Below are 21662 nucleotides of genomic sequence, written 5' to 3'. Positions count from 1 at the left end.
TCCTACACTTGCACTCCTTAGCCGTTCTTTACGGAAAAAATGAAAATAAAAGGAAAAATAAATTAACTTACGTGCAAAAAATGAACGGAGCGACATATTGTCTGGGATAGTATTCAAAGATCACACGACAATAACGTAATTCATATACGAGTACACTTCAATACTAGAATACTACAATACTATGGTGAAAAATGTTGAAATTCCAAGATAGAGAGGCAAACTGGATCCCACAGCAGTCACACACATTTTTTCCAAATCTTCCATTATACACAGTTCAAAAAATTAAGAGAACATGTTTTTGAATGTATGTCATGCTCCACAAAACAATACCATACACCCAGGTATATTACTAACTAAACCTTTTTTCTTTACCGTTGAAGTATACAAAAGAACATCAATGGATTCGCGTTTATTTTCAGAACACAAACGGAAATGTCCAAATAGGGACGAAAACGAAGTGTTAACAGTCCTCCAGGGTGGATTTTTATCATAGCTTGGCATCTACGTGGCATGCGCTGTATAAGTCGACGGAGGTCACGTTGCGGTATCAGGTCCCACTTTCAATGAGAACCTGTTCGAGGTCTTGGAGAGTCTGTGGTGGAACAGGACGCCCACGAACACTTCTGTCAAGCCTATCCAACACAAGCTCGATGGAATTAAGGTCGGGACTCACTGCTGGCCATTCCTTCTTTTGAATGTCCAGTTCTCGCAAGACAGCTCTGGTTATGCGCGCTATGTGAACCCTGGCATTGTCGTGCATGAGTACGAATTCATGATCAACACCGTATGCAGCAACCAACACATGCTTTATCGGTACCTGCTCGATGTACCCCGCATCGGTAAGAATACCCCGGACGACGACAAGATCCGTACGGCCATCAATACTGATGCCACCTCACACCATCACAGAACCTTGTCCGAATCAGTCGCCTTTCTGGACAACATTTGGCATGTACTGCTCACCACGGCGTCTCCATACACGTTGACGTCCATCACGCTGTTTCAGAGGAAATCTGGACTCGTTTGTGAACAACACAGATCTCCATTGACGAAGTTGCCAGTTGACGTGGGTACGGGAAAACGGAAGGCGAGCTGCGCGATGTTGCTGCGTTAAACGGGGCACTCGATCAAGACGTCTGGGTCGTAAGATCACGTCTCTTAACCTGTTCCTTACTGTCTGGTCAGATACCTTGATTCCAGTGACCCTCCTGAGGTCTTGTTGCAGTTTTCTGGCAGTTGCTGAACGACGCCGCAACGCACAGATGGTCAGATATTGGTCATCCTGTGGGGTTGTCATGCGTCCACGACCTTCTCCATCCCTTGTGAACTGGCCTGTCTCACTGTAACGATTCCACAAGCGGTAAATAACTGACGGAGAGACATTGCGATCCACAGCAACACGACGAAAAGTCCATCCTTTCTGGATCAAAGTGACGGCCCTTGCGACTTGAACCTCGTTAAGATGTATCATGCGATGTGCTGGTTGGCATACAACGTGCTAAAATGACCGCAGTAGTCTGTGTACCTCACAACGACACACGGACACACCGCTGTTCACTTTGTTTTGAGGGGTCGCCTGACAGTTTAATGCATGGCTACGCCTACAGATGGAGTGTAACTTGGATTTGACATACCCTGAGTAGCTAAGGTCTCAAAGTATGCTGTACGGCCATTGGAACCCCATCTACCAAATTAACGTTCACATACCAGACGTTGCAAAACATGTTCCCCGAATTTTGTTTGAACTGTGTATATATCCTGAAACATCATAGTAAAAGATGTCCATATCAACGCCAGTATACTAAAACAGATGTTCCTTCCACTCATGATTATTCCATACTGGACTCCTCTAGTATTAGCTCTGTATGCTCTAGTGCTGGTGATAACACAAAGTTAGTGCTGATAATCAGCAAGAAATCGTGTTAAGCAAAGAGAATGAAGTATCTCCACAGGAAGTTACTAATAAGATTCGAGATAAGCTGAGCTTGTTAACATATAAGTGAAGAAGTTACGTAAGAATTGCATGTGTTGGCAAGCCTGCAAAGGTTTAATATGTTTAATGCGATATATTTCCCAGCATGTACACAAACACTTGACATCTCTTTTTTTATTCAAGGTTATAACTGCTACAGAGTTTGATATACAGTCATTTTCGTGGCGAATTACTGAAAGAACACTTAGCGCAACTAAGCACAAACGTTTGAGATATTGATTACGTTACTGACGAATCAATTTACGAAGGAATGTCATTGTTAACTGTAAAATACTTTCTACGTATTTTTTGCAGAATACTTTCAAAACATGAAACACTATATCTTAATTTGAATCAAACGTATATAGCACATAAACACAGTCATCAGTCAGTAAACACAATGCACAGCCCTGAAGCACCACAGTAGTGAACGGTTTCAAATCACTTATTTAAACTATAAATTTCGAAGTAAATGACATCAATCCCCATATCGAAACACATGTTCAGAGACAGCTCATCCCTATCTATTTACACCAGCGCGCGTAGTGAAGGAACATATCAACCAGCACAAGTCATCACACTATACATTTCTATTCGTCCTGCTGTTATCCCAAGACAGACTACAATATATCACACCTTAGTGCTACTATCAATTGTCGGGAAAATGGTGGAATTCGTGGTGGTCGTAAGGGATGTGTGATTCGCACGTGTTTATGTTTGTTTACATTGTGTTTGAGGATATGAAGTACTATATCAACAGCGTTATTTAAGTACAAAGTAGGCCTAGTGTTAGAGGTGTAAATAATATTGTGCATAACAAAGTCTATTGTTGTGTTATAACGGCTGTAGATTTTGCTAAAGTGGATCGTTCGTGCTGCGTACTAGGTTGTAGATTAAACTATACTGTTGCAGATTATGTACTTCAGTTTTTAAATTCCCTGAATATACAGCTCTATGGGAGAAAATTAAGTCTAAGGCCAAACCGGGCCAAACCGGGCCAAACCGTTCAACGTATTGAACCAAGATTTGTGGTAAAGAAGCGTCCCTTACCAACAAAAAGTGGCAGTATTTTAGGGAGAAGAGTTGAATTTTGCTAAGATTTGATCCATTTTTGATGGACTCAGAACAAACTTCTGGTTCCACTTATTGTGGATGATAGTGCTCTTTTTACTAAGGTACACGATGATGGTAGGTTTGACGATATCTTGTCAAGGAATGCCTGTTTCGAAGTGTCGAGTGCACCTTGAATGTGAAAGTTTTTTTATAAGAAAATATATGTGTACCAAACGAGACCTTCTGTATAACAGCTGGGATAAGCTGTACAATGTGGTGAGTCAGTTTACAATTACGAACATCTTTCCACCTCCAATACGATTTATATTCCAGTGAATATTTTTGAGGATGCCTTCATTCCTGATAGTGATATGGATATAGTAAGATGTAGGAAAATAACATTTGCTTTGGAGTGATATTGCGGTTATTAGTTTCAGCTTAGGCACAGTATCCACCAGAGCTTTTGACATGGACTCCTACAATTTCTCCACATATCCAGGAGTCTATCAGTTGATGCAAATAACTAACATCATGGCTCTATCTCATCATGTATATCTTTGATAGAATAGGTTCGTACTAATACTATTAAAGCTTGTTCTAAATTTGACCAGGAACGCCTTGTATCCTACAGTTATCTAGAGAAAGTTTGTCTAGCTATTAGCATTTATCATAACATAAGAATATATCATAAGATTTTACATAATAAGTGCACTGTTATTTCTGAGGGCACTATCCGGTTCTGAATGTATTACCTAAAAAGTGGATTAACAGAGGTGTGCCCAGCCTTACTTTGAGTTTCCTACCGTAGCAATTCTGTCTTTATATTTCTGTAACTGCTCAGTTAGGATTGCATTGATGAATATAGTCTTATCTACTACCATCGTGTAGGCTACCTAAATAAAAGGAACGATATCATCCTTTATTACTATGTTAAGTGGAACCGGCTGTGTGTTAGATAAAATGTATCCATTGAATGTCATATATACTTACATGCTTCGTTATGTCAGTGTTGTGTTATACATATTTTAAACGATGCTGAGGTAATCCATTAACCTAACTAACACATTGGTTACTAATCCTCTTCTTGTTTATTGTGCTTCATTGCAATTATTGTCTACAAAGTACATAGTTTTGACATTAATCTTGGAGATCCTGGAGGAAAGAAATCTAATATGCGAAGCTTTCGCATCGAAATGAAATTATTCTGATGACTCCCTAACCTTGAACAGTAGGCAGCTGATCCCCCTATGACGCCCACCATGTTGGTTTTGACATTACGGTCTGATATATTGTAGTCGGTCTTGGTGATACTGTTATCCCATACTTGATAGTGTAAGGCAAGGACAACACGCAATGTTAATTTTTCTTTTGTTTCAGATGGGGACACACATCATCTAGTTCAGTATAGCGTCGTTCACATTTGAAGACAATTCCAGGATGTTATGTAAATAAAAACTACTTGAATTTATTTAATAAAGACTTTGTTCCTTTATTTCTTGCCACGTAATTACCAATGTTCAATTATTACACAACATAAGACACTAACAACATTATAAATATGTGGCTTACTCAGCAGCGCAGTGGCCTTTCACCGCTGAGTTTCGTGGTTCAAATCCTGGTCATACCATGTGAGATTTGTGCTGGACAAAGCGGAGTCGCAGTTTTTCTCCGGCTACTTCGGTTTTCCCTGTCATCTTTCATTCCAACAACACTCTTCATTATTATTGCATTTCATCTGTCAGTCATTAATCACTGCCGCACAGGAGTGCGGCAGGCATCGGCAGGCGGCACAAATCATATTCTCGCCTCTAGATAGGGGCTTCATTCATTCCATTCCTGACACGGATTTTCATTTAATTGAATATTTTGTATGGTCGGCGTAGTGGATTTCTGTTTAGAGAGCCCCTGGTTCGATTACCGACTAGGCTGAGGATTATAATTGCGTATGGTTTATTCCTCTAGCTCGGGGACAGACTACTCACTGTTGTGTGTTTCTGAGGTATCTGTGGTGGTGTGTTATATGTAGATGAAGAAATGAGTAGAAATCCACACGAAGTGTCGAGCCCAAGAAATGAGGAAAAGGCCAAAAAGGAAAGGATTACAGATATCTTGTACAGTTCCTTGGAAGAATGGTAAAAAGAATTAAAAGAAGTAAATTGATATTTGGATCATGTGCCGAATAGGGAACGAAGTCTGGAAGGCACAGCCTAGAGACGACTACAGTTTTCAGACACCCTGGCTGTAAGATGACATCAGTTTCTTACTCTACTGATGAACCTTTAGGTTCTTGCAAAATAAACGTCGTCGTAATTCGTAGTATAATGCACACAATCGCACATACGAAGTGCGTATTTTAAACAACAATATTTTGAAAAATATTTTCTTTTCTTTGAATACTACACACCTTAAACTATTTCTCCACGTAGTCATCACCATTATTAAGGTTCTTGAGGCGCCAATTATTGTACGAACACAGGCATGTGAAATGAGGAACAACTCTTAATGTAAACATTCCTATATAATAACAATATTCACAAGCAAACAGAAAGAAAAAAAGAAAACAGAACGATAATATAGCTTGTTTCTCAAGTACATTTTCGAACAAGTCTTACGTACGGAGTTTTAAATAATATTCACAAGTCAACAGAAAAAATAGAACATAATTCGTAAGTAAAATTTTTTAAGGAATATTTTATGTGTGAAGATATAAAAAATATTCACAAATAAAGAAATTAGAACTTGCTTCATAAATACATTTTCTTAATAAATATCCTATTACCGTATTGTATATTATGCATTTTATGATACAAAATGTGAAAACCTCTACCACTAAATGTACCGCCTGAACAGTGCCCATTGGGAAATGCAGTTCTCTGAAAGAATGCCCGCTTTCTAATCTCATTTCTTGATATAAAATCATCTAGCTCCTTCTCCAGATTTAACACCTTAGCAGCCCTTGACGACTACCAAACTCCACGTTTCAAGGAGACTTAAGATCTAGGAGAAACATTTGATGGGGGAATCGGGTCGGGGGGGGGGGGTTTATGGCACTCTGCTCCTCTAAGATCATTTCGGGGGGACAGGAAACGTCTTGCCCCCACAAAGCCGGCGCCACTGACCGGGCACACCAAATCATCTGTGATTACAGATGGTGCACATGATGACGATATTCACTGAACATTGGAAGACATTTCCTCACCATTCCATCCACCATACACCTCACACAGTTGGTGATGAATGTCAGTGTGTTTAATGTTTCTTGCGTTCAAGAAACGAATCGCGGACCGTGGATTGTTCGTTTGTCTTGAACATTTTAAACACTCACTATACAAGATACAATATATGAAGGTCTCCAGCATTGCACATAGCGTGTTAACAGATGAAGGAACCCATTGCGCTTGCTTAATATTACAACCGCAGCACTGCAGCGGAAATATACGCAAACGATACTTATTAAAAAGCCGTCGCTAGTAGCAATACTTGAATTGCACCATTCATTTTTATTTACATTGTCATTTTATTTACAAAAAAAAAAAAAAAAGAATGAGGTCTCTGTGTGTTATACCGGTATTCTATTTCTTTTAGACACTAACTGTAGAAACCAATTTTCTGATCAACCAGAGCGATGCTCTGTACAAGTCCCTGTACCACCATGACTTGATGTAAGCAACACGATTTGAATAAAATGCTACCGAACTTCTATTCCTAGTGATGAGTCGAGTTCGGAAGTTTATGACCTAAGGAAGTACAAAAGTTTCAAAGCAAATATGCTCTAAAAGTAGCTATGACTGAAAACGTTTAAAAAAGCCCTTAAAAGATGAAAAATATGACCTAAAACTAGCTAAATATGACCCAAAAATATAAAATATAACCTTAAAACTAGCTAAATATGACATTAAAACTGTTTATTTATCCGAGTCCGAAATCACTACAATATATTTACAACTACTCTATTTACACTTTGTTTATCCAATATTCAGCTGTCGAGATGGCACATTCATCAGCTTCTACCAAATCCATCATACTACATGGTTTAGACAGATTTATACAGATGAGAAGGTGTCTATGATGTTGCTTTTCACCACACTCACACAAATCTTAATCACCGTACATAAAAACTAGCTAAATATGCCCTAAAACTAGCTAAATGTGACACAAAAGGAAAATTTTTAGGGACAGCATGTATTAGAGTACTACTAACACTAAACATGTCAAAAGTGATAAGCGATAACAACATGTTTATTGTTAGAACCGGGCGAGTTGGCCGTGCTGTTAAGGCCACGCAGCTGTGAGCTTGCATCCGGAAGATAGTGGGTTCGAACCCCGCTGTTGCCAGTCCTGAAGATGGTTTACGATGGTTTCCCATTTTCACACCAGGCAAATTCTGGGGCCGTGTCTTAATTAGGACCGCTTCCTTCCACTACTAGCCCTTTCCTATCCCATCTTCGCCATAAGACCTATCCGTGTCGGTGCGACGTAAAGCAAACTGTACACTATCTTGTTACAAACGACGCCTCAATTTAAACAAAAAATCATATAATGAGAAAAATATGACCGAAGCAATAAAATGGCCGAAATATGAATTTATTTGAAATATAAAATTGCTTTAAATGGGGTCAGGAACTCATCATTCACAGTTAATTTTCAGGTTTCGGGTAAAATGACCTTAGGAATGAATTAGGACCTTTCCTTAACTTCCGAATCTTAGTGATGAGACAAGAGGTTTTAGAATTTAGCTAATTCTTTAGGAGAAAATATTTGGTAGACATGGTCTTGGAACATGATGAATTTCCTGGCTTACACATTTAATAATTTGATTTTAGGTTTTATCCACTGAACTGTTCGGGACTAATGCAACAAAGACGAAACTGTCACGTGGACTGCCAACGTCCAGTAACTTTGCTTGAAGGAGATATCGGCCAGTAAGTATTCGTCTACGTTCTCTGAGCTGATACAACGACAAGGCCAAGTGGCTCTAGATACCTGCATTCATTGTATTTTGGACGTAAATACATGTGTAAATAGGATATGAGCGATATGCAAATGAGCTGACGCGATAAACCCCCGAAGTAATGTTTAACGACCAGCGGTAATTCGCACAAGGAAAAGAGGAAAAGAAACACTGATAGCAATGGGTATAAAAGTTGGAGCAAGGTTTGCTTGGTTACCCAGAGACACGCAGTAAGTATGCAATCTAGCATTCAGTAATATCAAAATTGCTGGACATTCTTGAACACATTAGTTATTTGCAAGAGTCGTCGAGTTCAAAGAGTGTATTGGACATTGAAGGAGCTCTTAACCTTTATTCGTTGATAATTTTGTATTGTCATAAGATGTGTGCAGATAACTGTCTGGGGTGTTGTCGAATTGGTCCGATGGTTATAGGAATTTTGAAATCAACCAATTAGTGAGGTCGAACTGGTCCGACGGTTGGCACTGGGGCGGGGTCGAACTGTTTCGAAGCTAAAATATCGAAACCAAGGATCGAAGAAGTCTTATCATCTTCTCATATTTATCATACCAACTGTCCCAACAAAATGACACAGGAAAATATAGTAAATATATGTAGCGGCCTTTCGTCCTTGTCAAATAACGTATATATATATTGCCCTTTATGTTAGGTTAGGATCGCCACTTTTGATCCGATTGTGTCTTGTCACTTTTTGAATATCTAAATCGCTCAAAAACGACTATCTTAAAACCCCTCTCACTTAACATGGGAAGTAGTGGACACTTCTACGCGTTATACTCTGCTCTGAGACAGTCTAAGAACTGACACTGAATCTAGTGAAATGAAGCAGTTGTTGGGGTTTAGGTTAGTAACCCATTCAGGAATTCCTGCCTCTAACTGCCTAACAAAAACGCTGAAAATATAACCAGATGTACATTTACATCACTAAAGTGAACAAAATATGACCAAAGCAATAAAAGGCCGAAATATGAATTTATACCCATCGGGCCAGTTCGGTACTACCCAACTGTGAGTAACCAATTACAATTAATCTTGGAGCTGTCGACAAGTGCTTTATCTGTCATAAGCCGCAGTATTTGTCCAGGCGTGCACTTTACTTAATAATGTTATTCATTTTACGTCAAAATAACTACTTCCTTTAACGATTTTTCTTTTTTCTTACAAGTCGTTTTACGTCGCACCGACACAGATAGGTCTTATGGCGACGATGGGACAGGAAGGAATATACCGTACAATACCATATACTTTATTGCCGTTAGATAGCATACTACGTACAGTTGCAATAGACAAAGTCAAACGCAAAATATAACTTACAGTTTAACAAATATAAATACATTTAATTGTCATTAAACAGGTTTATATACACTGAAAAGTAAAATGGAAGCTTATCGTGACACGTTGTGCTATTAGTCTATTGAATAGTAACCGTGGATCTGATCATAACTACCAGTGTTACCTACCTATTAGGAAGGTGCTGAATTTCATATTCGCCCCTTGACATTAGCGTTACTTTTTCTTCAAATTCAGATAGTGAATAAAAACAGCCATTTTTATGTTTTAAGTTACTTCAGGCAATATCTTTCCACTGGGTCGGTAGCTTATTGAATAATTTTATCCCATTTGATCTATTAATTTCCTTGTGCATTTTTTATCTGACGTGTGCTAAACCTAAGTAGGGGCTGCCTGGCTGAGGCGGTAAAGGGGTGCTCGGTTCACCCGGAAGAACATGGGTTTGATTCCCCGTCAGGAAGTCTTAAAATTTAAGAAACGAGATTTCGGATTCCGGAGGTGCATATTGTCCTGAGGTTCACTCAGCCTGCACCAAAAATGAGTACGAGGTTATTTCCTGGGAGAAAAGGCGGCCGGGTGCAGAGCTAACCACTCTACCTCACCAAGTGCCGAGGTTACGGATAGTGGAAGCCTTTACCTTCCACCCCTCCAAGGGCCTTCGTGGCCTGTATGGAGATGACTTTGCTTTGATTCGCTTTGCTAAATCTAAATCATTCCTTCTCCGTATATCGTATGAATGTACATTTCTACGAGATGTCAGATCATCGAGATTTTCTTTGATATTAAAGATGCAATGAAATGTTTATAGTGATGGGAGAGTCATAATAGCAAGTTCTTGAAACACAGGCCTGCATGACTCCCTATTGGTCTTGCCTTTTATACACCTTATTGCCTTCTTTTGCCACTTAAACACATCTTGTGTGCCTGTCGAATTCCCCCATGAAGCATAGTATGCACACATCTGATTACTGCTAACTGACTCTTCCAGTCTTCGAAATAAAAATAACCCTCTCGACAGTCTTTTACCTAAATTTTTTGTGTGAGTATATCAGGTTAACTTAGAATTTGACAGAACTACGTTATTTATTCTCATCTGAAGTTGATTTAATTAAGTGAAAGTAAGTAACTTCTATCTTGTTACTATTTAAAAATAGTTTATTACCCTGCAACCAATTGGATGATTTGTCTAGCATATCTAACCTTTTATTTTCCACATTTGTAAAGTCCTTTCCACTTGTTATGATGGTGATATCATCTGCATAGAGCACTGACCTGCAAGGTAAATTACTTACATTTATGTACACGAGGATGAGCTACTCTGAGTGCTACAGACGTTTTGGTTTTCAACTTGTACAATTTGACGTCTGTTGTTGAGATAGGGTGTGATTAATAATAGGCCTAATTCTACATCTTTAACCCCGTAATAGTTGAGCTTTCTTATTAGTATATCATGTGGTATGAAATCAAAAGCTTTACTGAGGTCTAACAATGTAGCAAATGTTATGCGGTGAGACTCAAAACCCTGTATTACCTCAGTCACAACAGTTTCTACAGCTTTAATGATGGATTTACCAGATATGTAAACAGAAGGAGGGGTATTTAATAAATTGTACTTTTCAAAATATGCTGATAACTCTTCCTTTATACAATGTTCTATTATATTAGATATAATAGGAACAATTGGAATGTATTGATACTTTCCTGGATCCAATCTATCACAATTTTATCTGGAAAAATTCCTTCAGTCAGTTTCCAGCTTAGTTGAAGGAAATAATGTTATGTCAATAATGTTTTTAGGATATAGTTACTTGCTAATTGCTTTACGTCGCACCGACACAGATAGGTGTTATGGCGACGATGGGATAGGAAAGGCCTAGGATTTGGAAGGAAGAGGCCATGCCTTAATTAAGGTACAGCCCCACCATTTGCCTGGTGTGAAAATGGGAAACCACGGAAAACCATCTTCAGGACTGCCGACAGTGGGATTCGAACGATATGGTTACTTAATAATAATATTCGTAATTTGAGTAAATTAATTCTGATACTTTTTTAAGACTTTTACAAGCTTTATCTCTTGCCACCTAAATGGAGGTCTGTAAGTTTCAGAAATTACATTATTTTTAACATGTTATTGTACATTGTTACATTATCACGGGAGGCGCTACTGTTGTTCATATATTTGACACTTACTGTATTTACAACATAGTCATTCAATACATCAGGTTCTATTGGCACTGACATTTTATCCTCTGTCCTACCAATTTCATCGTTTATAACTGACCAAGCTGCCTTAATTTATTTTTGAGTTGTTAATAAAATAATCATTAGCTTGCTTTTTCAATGTTTTTATTTCTTTAGATAGCACTTTTTAATAAAGACAATTTTCTTTATCATTTGAAGAACCCCCCCCCCCCCCATTTTGCTTTAATGTAATACATCATCTTTAGATTCCTAATAGCTGCAAGGCGAGGAGTGTACCATTTCCCTTTCTGTTTACTTTATATTTACTTGATGTGTCAATTATCTTTGTTGTTCTAGGACACCATATTCTCGTACAGGACCATAACGTTTGCAAAAAGTTTTCAGTTGCTTCTGAAACATTACTGGAGTTTGCTATCATGTTTTCAAAATTGATTTACAGTAGGCCTAATTAATTTCTTAGCTTAAAAATATTATTATCTCCTAACATCCTAAAGTGTATAAGTTGTCTGTGGTTACTGTGTTTTTGCAAGACACTTTTGAATTTTAACCAAAGACCGCAGTGATCAGACAAAAGAGGCTCTGTGACACCACATGTACAATCACTTTTATGAACATTAGTAATGATCTTGTCCAAACAAGATTTTTTTCTAGTGGGTTGGTCATTGGCAAGATAGAAGTTATATGACCTTAGAAGATCACAAAAATAGATTTTGGCAGATGATTGAACTAAAGTGTTAATATTAATGTCTCCAATGGAATAGATTTTATAGTTTCGATACCTATCCAAGCACTCTGCGAAATTATCCCACAAGTTCATAAAAATGTTAATGTCGGAATCAGGTGTTCGATATAGAGAAACAGTTATCAGTTTAAAATGAGTAAATATCATCCCGGCTACTTCAAATAGCTTCTCTTCACAGAACTGATCTAAGTGTAAAACAGTGTATTTCATGTTGGTATTCATTTTCTTACATATTGCAACACTCCCATTTGAAACCCTACTTCTACAGAAATATGTCATTACCTCGTATCCTGGGTGAATATACACGTCAACCTCTTCCTTTTACAAGCCAATGTTCATTCACACACAGAATATCAACAGAGAATTAATTCAGGAACATTTCAATTTCACCAAGCTTATTTCTGATGGATTGTGAGTTGATATGGAAAATAGTAAGTTCTGTATTTGCATAACAATATTTGCTAGCGTTCTTAACTGTTCGTGGAGTTTGGTCCACTGGCCACTGCAAGCTTTCCTCTGGTATTAACATCTGTACTATTTCCTAATGTTACATTTACCTCATAATTGGCGACTCCCTTGTGAACCTGGATCCTTGTGCTTAAATATTGATTTAAGGACCAAGGATTTCCAAACAAGTTTCCCTGTACATGCCACTTCAGTGGTGTAGGTTTACTGATGTTTAATTTATCCTCCAAATCATTCCTGATAATATTAACAATTTGTCTACTTAGGGGTTCTTACCCATCTCTATTAAAGGGTAGGCCATGCTTAGTAAATAAGTGCCTGCTAAACTCCGAAATTTCTATTAAATCAAAATTTCTAAAATGTTTCCACAATAAATTTATTAATTCTCATATTTACATCCTGCACAGCCTGGTTCACATATGAGTCTTTTGCAAGATCATGCCTATATGGTACATTAACTACAGTAATTTGGAATCGGGTAATTTAGAAATCTTACCTTTGAGGTTGATAACTAATTCCTCACCTTTATCTACAGCAATATCATTTGTCCCACTTATAATCACTACATAGTTGTCCTTCTCTAAACAGGATCACAGTCCTTACGAACATTTCGTGCTCTAGCACCCTGTTTTACTAATCCCTGTATTCTGAAGATAAGACTTGATATTTTCTGCCATCCCTCGTCATTGACTGTCCGTGTACAGATGGATTTTCGGCTACCGTGACCTTAATTAAGGTGTGCCTGGTGTGAAATTGGGAACACTGAAAATCACCTTCAGGGCTGACGTTTTGGGGTTCGAACCCACGATCTCCCGAGTGCAAGCTGACAGCTGCGCCCCTAACCGCACGGCCAGCTCGCTCGGTTTTAATAAGTTTCGGAGACTTCGAGGGATTAGAATTTTGTCCTGCAGGAGCTAGTTTCGTGCTAGCAAATTCACTGACAGGAGGCTGGTGTATTTGAAAACTGAAATGAGCCGGGATCGAACCCGCTAAACTGAGCTCAGAAGACCAGCGCTTTACCGTCTATGCTACTTAGAGAGTCTACCCCCTACCGTTCAGTTGCTTGTCCCAACAGTGAAAGAGTTCCTCTATACTCTCCATAATGGCTGGCTGTTGATTGAACCACTGTTCTACAGAATTACAGACCACTTGATTGGCGATGAAACACTTTCTCTTCAGGGCCTTCCTTCTTCAGCGGGCCAAATCCACACGATAGTCGCAAGCCCAGTGTACCCGGTGCTGGGTTGACAGCGTGTTGACGTGCGTGGAGCATAAGCACATCTTATGACAGTTTTCCCGTCAAAGGACCTTCTGTGTACAGAAATTCAACCCTCCTACTTCGTATTCGTTTGGAGAAAACACTTAAACCCGATATTGCTTCAACATTTTTGTCTTCTTAGTAGACGCGTGTCTAGACATCGGTGGCAGCACGCCGTGCAGGGCTGTAGTCGAGGGAACAGGCGGGTATACAGTAGCGGCGATTACGGGGGGGAGAGGCAGTCACCTTCCCCCGAACTTTGTGGAGAAATTATTACATTTTTCTTCAATTTTAGCCGGCTGAATCTAGGAATTATAGGAATTATTTTAAAAACCAATTTGTACAAGCCCTGTTGTCTTATCAGTTAATTATTTACTTTAATTTCTTTAATTATTAACAAAATACTTAGGAGCAATACCCACAAAATATCGTTCGTCGCGGCTAACCGATTCGTACAGCAGCACAGCAAGTAGCGGAGACTCGCGCAGCAGCGTATACCAGGTGCTGTGAGGAAGGGCAGCGGTATAACTTTTGGCCAAGATCATGGACACTGAGGTAAGATTCACCCGCTTGTCGCGCGCATTCGTTCGTCTGGCAGTCTCTTTAGTCTCTGTTAGTTTCTTCGCGTGTAGTAACATACTAAATGATTTTTAATTGTATAACCTCCCCGTACTTTTATTTAATGTAATACATGTGTAATATTGCTCATTGGTGAATGTTTTATTGTAGAGTATTGAATCAAGATCTCAGAAAACTCTTAATACTGCAATTCAGTTGGTAAACTGTCACGCTTTACTCTCTGTAGAAATTCGCTCTGAGAGCATCAAAACTTACCATTTAGTAGGCTTTCTCTTTTTCTTCAGTTTTGATGTATATAGACCCCCCCTGCTGCTATATCCCGAAAATTCGGGAACATTTTGTTGTCTGTACATTTTTTCTGCTAAAATGGAGCTGATTAGTTGTTACGTTCCTGCTGTTTCACTTGTTTTCATGTTTATTAACGAAAAGCTTCAAACCGGAGCTATTTACACGGGCCGCCTTACTCTTAACTCAAAACATTCTCCCCAAGCGATATTTAAATTATTTCTGAGCTTCCGCTAAAACGTTGATAACTCCTGAACCATTCATGCAAATTATACTATGATGCTATTTTTATCTTAATAAACTTATTGAAATGAATAAACAACCTATTTTGATAATGATTACGTGATTAATCTAAAAATATAGTTCGTAATTTTAAATTTGATTCTTTTTACTGTCAACTATAACAGAGAAACACTTCTAGAGGGCTATGTTACACAGATAGGTATATACCGTCCCGTACGGTTTTGTAGAGATTTTTAATGCTGTAAAATTCTTCCAGACATACTTGGGGGTCTATCGTTGACGGTTTAGGCAGCGTAAGCCGAGTATACGCTTGGATGACAGTTTTTCTTTTACTTTCTTCACTAAATTACCACTATTCGGCTGTCTTCTGTTGTAGATTAATATCTCATACAGTTGAACCTTCCCCATGAAGTGTTCTACACAACGGGGGAAATCAAATCAATATCCGTTGGGTGGTTGTCAAGATAATTATAATTTCGTGTGGCTATTTGTAGCCGAGTGCAGCCCTTGCAAGGCAGACCCTCCGATGAGGTAGTGTGTGCTGTGTGAGTTGCAGGGATGTTGGGGACAGCACTAACACAGCCCCCGGGCCATTGGAATTAACCAATGAAGGTTAAAATCCCCGACCTGGCCGGGAATCGAACCCGGGACCCTCTGAACCGAAGGCCAGTACTCTGACCATTCAACCAACGAGTCGGACGTTGTCAAGCCCGCACAAAACTTGATGATATGTAGGCCTATAGGTAAGGTTAAAGGTAGCAGTGGAGGGCAAAAGGTTGTAATCACCACCAACAATAATATACTCTCATTTGTCTACAGAAATGAACACGAAACTGCTTGTATTGATGATGGTAGTTCTTGTGGCGATGGCCACTGGTCAGTCCCGATCAGGAAACTGTCCACGTGTTCGGCCAGGTACGTTCGGCATCTGCGTTGAAGAATGCTCTAGTGATGACGCGTGCCCAGGAGCACAGAAATGTTGCAGCAATGGTTGCGGCCGTACCTGCAGGAATCCTGTATGAATAACATCGGAGAGGTGAGTAAGTACAAAGTCACTGGTGATACTTTTGTTGTTCTGATCACCAGCCCATTGGCATATTTATAGCACCCTATCCCTTGCTGATACAGTTAAATCTGTCAAGTTGAACACCTCTCTAACATGACCAGTGCTGATATTGACAAAATTTTCATTGAACTGGAGAACACCCATTAGTTTATATGTACAATTTATTCTGTAAGTTGAGCACCTGTCTAACTTGAAGCTCGACATCTGGGTGTACGGAATTTAAAGCAATTTTCACCTGCATAAGTTGACCACTGTAGTTCAAACTTAGTGTGGTAGTGTACACATCAGTGGCGAATTCTGGTTTTTAGACGTGTAGGATGAACCATTAGTAGTTAGACATACAATAAGAAAATGAAGTAGGTAGGGTAAGCAATAAGAACGTGTTTCTTCGTTTGTTGATGACGTTCACGGAGAATATTTCCTAAATGATTTATATCAGCCACACCTGCATTGTTCCAAGTTGCAAAACTTTTTTTTTCTACTTGCTTTACGTCGAATCGACACAGATAGGTCTTATGGCGACGATGGGATAGGAAAGGCTTAGGACTGGGAAGGAAGCGGCCGTGGCCTTAATTAAGGTACAGCCCCAGCATTTGCCTGGTGTGAAAATGGGAAACCACGGAAAACTATCTTCAGGGCTGCCGACAGTGGGGTTCGAACCCACTATCTCCCGGATGCAAGCTCACAGCTGCGCGCCCCTAACCGCATGCAACTCGTCCGGTAAAGTTGCAAAACAATAAACACGACCAACAGAACAGTTGATTTAAATGTCTACACACGCTTAACTACGGTATTTCTCTATGCTTAGAAATATAGAAATTAAGTTTCGCTGTTTTACGAAACTGAAGTAAGCTGGGTAATGATGGTGTAGGCCGCCCTTTTTCCTTGAAAGCTTGTTGAATTGAACGGGCATTTCATTAGTCCTTCGATTACACAATCACAAGGTTCACTTACGTGGTTTTCACACTTTGATGTACTCGCATTATAAAACATTTTACGACGCGTTGATTCATTACAAGCTTCGGGTCTAGAAAAACCTGCTGTCGGACGAACGACCACGTCCTCGCTGCTCGATGTCTTGAGCACAGTTCCCCTCTAAACCTCGCCTTCTTCTCGCTGCGTTGACGTCACCTATAGCTATGTGGATTCAAGGACAGTTTAAGACGAAGCTAAGACGTCCTCACACCCAACACCAACCTGCTCAGAATAAAACTCTTTCCAATAGTGCCCTTCAATGAAAACCTACAACCTGTTTTTCAGTCTTTGACCGGGTCAGGGATGTAATGAATGCAACATATATAGGCTGTTGTTACAATGGGGTCGCCACACCCAAGGTGATTTTATTAATGACTGATAGATGTTATGAAATGAGAATGGAGAGTGTTGCTGGAATGAAAGATGACAGGGAAAACCGGAGTACCCGGAGGAAAACCTGTCCCGCCTCCGCTTTGTCCAGCACAAATCTCACATGGAGTGACCGGGATTTGAACCACGGTATCCAGCAGTGCCTTTCAATGACGTTGTTAATTGTGATGTGTCGTTTAGTTTTCAGTTACAGCAATAAATGTTAATAATATTTTATACAGAAAAATTGTGGAGTGTAGGATGCTATTTTTTTTTTTTTTTTTTGCTATTTGCTTTACGTCGCACCGACAGAGATAGATCTTATGACGGCGATGGGGCAGGGAAGGGCTAGGACTGGGAAGGAAGCGGCCGTGGCCTTAATTAAGGTACAGCCTTATGCCTGGTGTGAAAATTGGAAACCACGGAAAACCATCTTCAGCGCTGCCGACAGTGGGGTTCGAACCCACTATCTCCCGAATACTGGCCGCACTTAAGCGACTGCAGCTATCGAGCTCGATGAGTATAGGATGACACTCACATCTTATATGGAATAATTGCCACTGGCACACACATTCCTCACAAAGTAACAAGGCCACATTCCAAGCATTTTGCTACCCTTCTTTATTTGTTTCTTTAAATGATGATGTGCAATTAAGTTAACCTAAAAATGGTTTGAATGAGGGAGGTTCCAAGATGTTACCAACAACAATAATTAGTATACAACTTGTAAGAGGACAGACGGGGAAAACAAGCTGCCTGTCATGTTTGGTTCAGGTCAAACACGGTCAATCCTTATATGACCATGTGCAGCATTAAATACTTTTTTTTGTTTTAAGCGAGGTGTAAATTCTCAACTTTTGTGATGTACAGTGCTGTACTTCAAATAATAATAAAATTGTATGTTTATTAAGGCCGAATATGACCTAGATAAAGTAATAAATATGTGTACATACCGTAGTACAGTAAAATTTTGTAATTTTTAAGTCGCCACTTGATTTTAAAATGATTGTATTTTTTAAAATAAAATAACAACCTGTCTATGATGATCAGGTTTTATCGTATCTGCCCAGTCGTTATAGACTGATCTACTATAATCTACTTGTCGTATTTAGACTTCAACCTGTCTGTTTTGTCTTCACCGTTTTACGTTCCTAGTTCCAGAACGAATTCTAGATATCTCAACATTTTTCTTGTAAATATTTACCGCATTGTTTTCTGATTATCAACACAACTCGGTATCCCCACATTTGCGGTCAGTTTCTAAACATCTACTATTCATTCAGCTGCGGTATCTTTCTTTATGTAGTTGACTATCAATAGATCTAATTGGTAAACCAAGTCGTCTCACATAAATACGTCGTGAGGGGCGGGCAACGGCATGAAGTAAGTGACTTCGTGTGCTCCGAGACCGCTACGGTAGCTGTGAATGACCTACAGGAACCGTGAACAACCATTGTAAACGGGCTATGGTGAAAGGAAAACTGGTCAACGGCTTTGAAGGCAGATGATTTTAAAGCCCAATGGTTGAGGAGTCGGAAGAACCGACGTCCACTGCTTTGTGGTTAGAGTAACATCCAAAGGCTAAGGGTAATGAAATGAAATGAAATGGCGTACGGCTTTTAGTGCCGGGAGTGGTGGTGGTGGTGATTATTGTTTTAAGAGGAAGTACAACTAGGCAACCATCCTCTATATAACACTAATCAGAGGGAAAAATTGGAAGGGGTCCGCCACTTCGAGAAATGAAGGTATCGGCCAAAGGAAGGCAAGGGCCACGAAGGGCATGAAAATGAAAGACTCCCTAGGTCTTCATACGTAATACCGTCGGGGTCGGAAAAGAACAAGAGTTGACCAAGAGAGGTCGGATAGGATAGATAAAAGTGAAGAGCCTAGCACAAGTAAGTGGAAGCAATGCCAGGACTCAGCTAGGGGGCCCGTGGTCGCCAACCCACGCTCCAAAGTTCAGAGCCCTTGGGGCTCCTTTCAGTCGCCTCTTACGACAGGCAGGGAATACCGTGGGTGTTATTCTACCGCCCCCACCCACAGGGAGATTAGTGCCGGGAGTGTGCGATGACAAGTTCGGCTCGCCAGATGCAGGTATTTCGATTTGACTCCCGTAGGCGACCTACGCGTCGTGATGAGGATGAAATGATGATGAAGACGACACATACACCCAGCCCCCGTGCCAGGTTAAAATTCCCGGCCCTGCCGGGAATCGAACCCGGGACCCCTGTGACCAAGGCCAGCACGCTAACCATTTATTCATGGAGCCGGACAAGGCTAAGCGTGAGCTCCCTGAAAGAAAAGGTCCAGCAAGTCCGGGGGCTGTAAGGAGGCAGAGCGCCCTGGACAATTACAAAGCAGGTTGATGCCGTGCACACGAACTTTTCCAAAGCTTTCGACTCTGTTCAACATAATTTTTGTCAGCATACGGCATTCAGAAAGCTTGCTCGAATGGTTTAAATCTTTGCGACAGGAGGTATTCAGCAAAATACTAGGCCTCACTTCTCGTCCTTACCAGTCAATTTCTAGAGTTCCACAAGGTATTTGTGTTTCCTTCTATTTGTTAATGATCTGCCATTACAAATTCATTCCAGCAACTATCTGCTCTATGGTGATGATCTTGAAGTTTACACGGTAATTGAAAACATGAGTGACTGCGAATTACTACAGTCAGCTACAAATAATATTAGTGATTGGTGCAAACAGTGGCATCTAACCCTAAATATTTCAAAATGTAGTGCAATATCCTTCACGGGAAAATCGAAAGTTAATGCATTCAAGTATTATATAATATAAAAGGTCAAATAGCGAAGCGTCTTGTTGTTCTTACCGAGCTCGACAGCTGCAGTCACTTAAGTGCGGCCAGTATCCAGTATTCGGGAGATAGTGGGTTCGAGCCCCAATGTCGGCAGCCCTGAAGATGGTTTTCTGTGGTTTCCCATTTTCACACCAGGTAAATGCTGGGGCTGTACCATAATGAATGCCACGGCCGCTTCCTTCCTACTCGTAGCCCTTTCTTATCCCATCGTCGCCGTAAGACCTCTCTGTGTCGGTGCGACGTAAAGCAAGTTGTAAAAAGAATCTTGTTGTTCTTTTTAGTAATAAATGAACATGTGTTAGTGTAAAGATCGGCAATAAGGAATACAGAAAGGTAAGTTTCCTGAAAAGAAATGGTAAGAGTTTAAAATCCATTGTCTTATTGACAGCCATGTACGGTCGAGTCCTGCGTATTGCTCTGAGTTGTGGATCCGTTCACAGCAGTACTTAAATTAATGCCTTAGAGCGAGTGCAGATATGATTCTCAAATTGGATCGGTATAAAATCAATCGATCAATCAATCAATCAATCAATCAATCAATCAATCAATCAATCAATCAATCAATCAATCAATCAATCAATCAATCAATCAATCAATCAATCAATCAATCAATCAATCAATCAATCAATCAATCAATCAATCAATCAATCAATCAGGACTGTCGCCCATATGGGAGATTGTCTATCAGTTGTTTCTATTTCAACGTAGTTGGACATTTATCAGACATTTCCCTTGATAAATTATTATCCCTAATTCCGTTTCCTATAAACGAATATTTTCCCCAAGTTGTCCTCTTGAATTCCAGCTTTTTCTTCATTTTGTGATCTTTTCTACTTTTACAACTCCAGTGAAGCTTGTTAGTCTACTAATGTCATTCAGTGCCATCTCTCCACGGAGAGGTCGGAACATACCGCTTAGTCGAGCAGCTTGTCTCCTTACTCCCAAGTCTTCCCAGCCCATAGTTTGCAACATTTTCGTAACACTACCATAAATCACCCGAAACAAATGGTGCTGCTTTTCCTTGATTTTTTTCCAGTTCTTTGATCAAGTATTCCTGGCGAGGGTCGAATACACTGGAACCATGTTCTAGTTGGGGTTTTATCAGAGACTTACACGTTCTTTCCTTTAGCCTACATCCTTTGCTAGTGGCTTTATGTCGCACCGACACAGATAGGTCTTTATGGCGACTATTGGATAGGAAAGAGCTAGGAGTTGGAAGGAAGCGGCCGTGGCCTTAATTAAAGTACAGCCCCAGCATTTGGCTGGTGTGAAAATGGGAAACCACGGAAAACCATCTTCAGGGCTGCCGACAGTGGGATTCGAACCAAGTATCTCCCGCATGCAAGCTCACCGTTGCGCGCCCCTAACCGCAC

This window comes from Anabrus simplex, chromosome 1 (assembly GCF_040414725.1).
Source record: "Anabrus simplex isolate iqAnaSimp1 chromosome 1, ASM4041472v1, whole genome shotgun sequence".
Taxonomy (NCBI): Eukaryota; Metazoa; Arthropoda; class Insecta; order Orthoptera; family Tettigoniidae; genus Anabrus; species Anabrus simplex.
Note: the sequence above shows the minus strand (reverse complement) of the source record.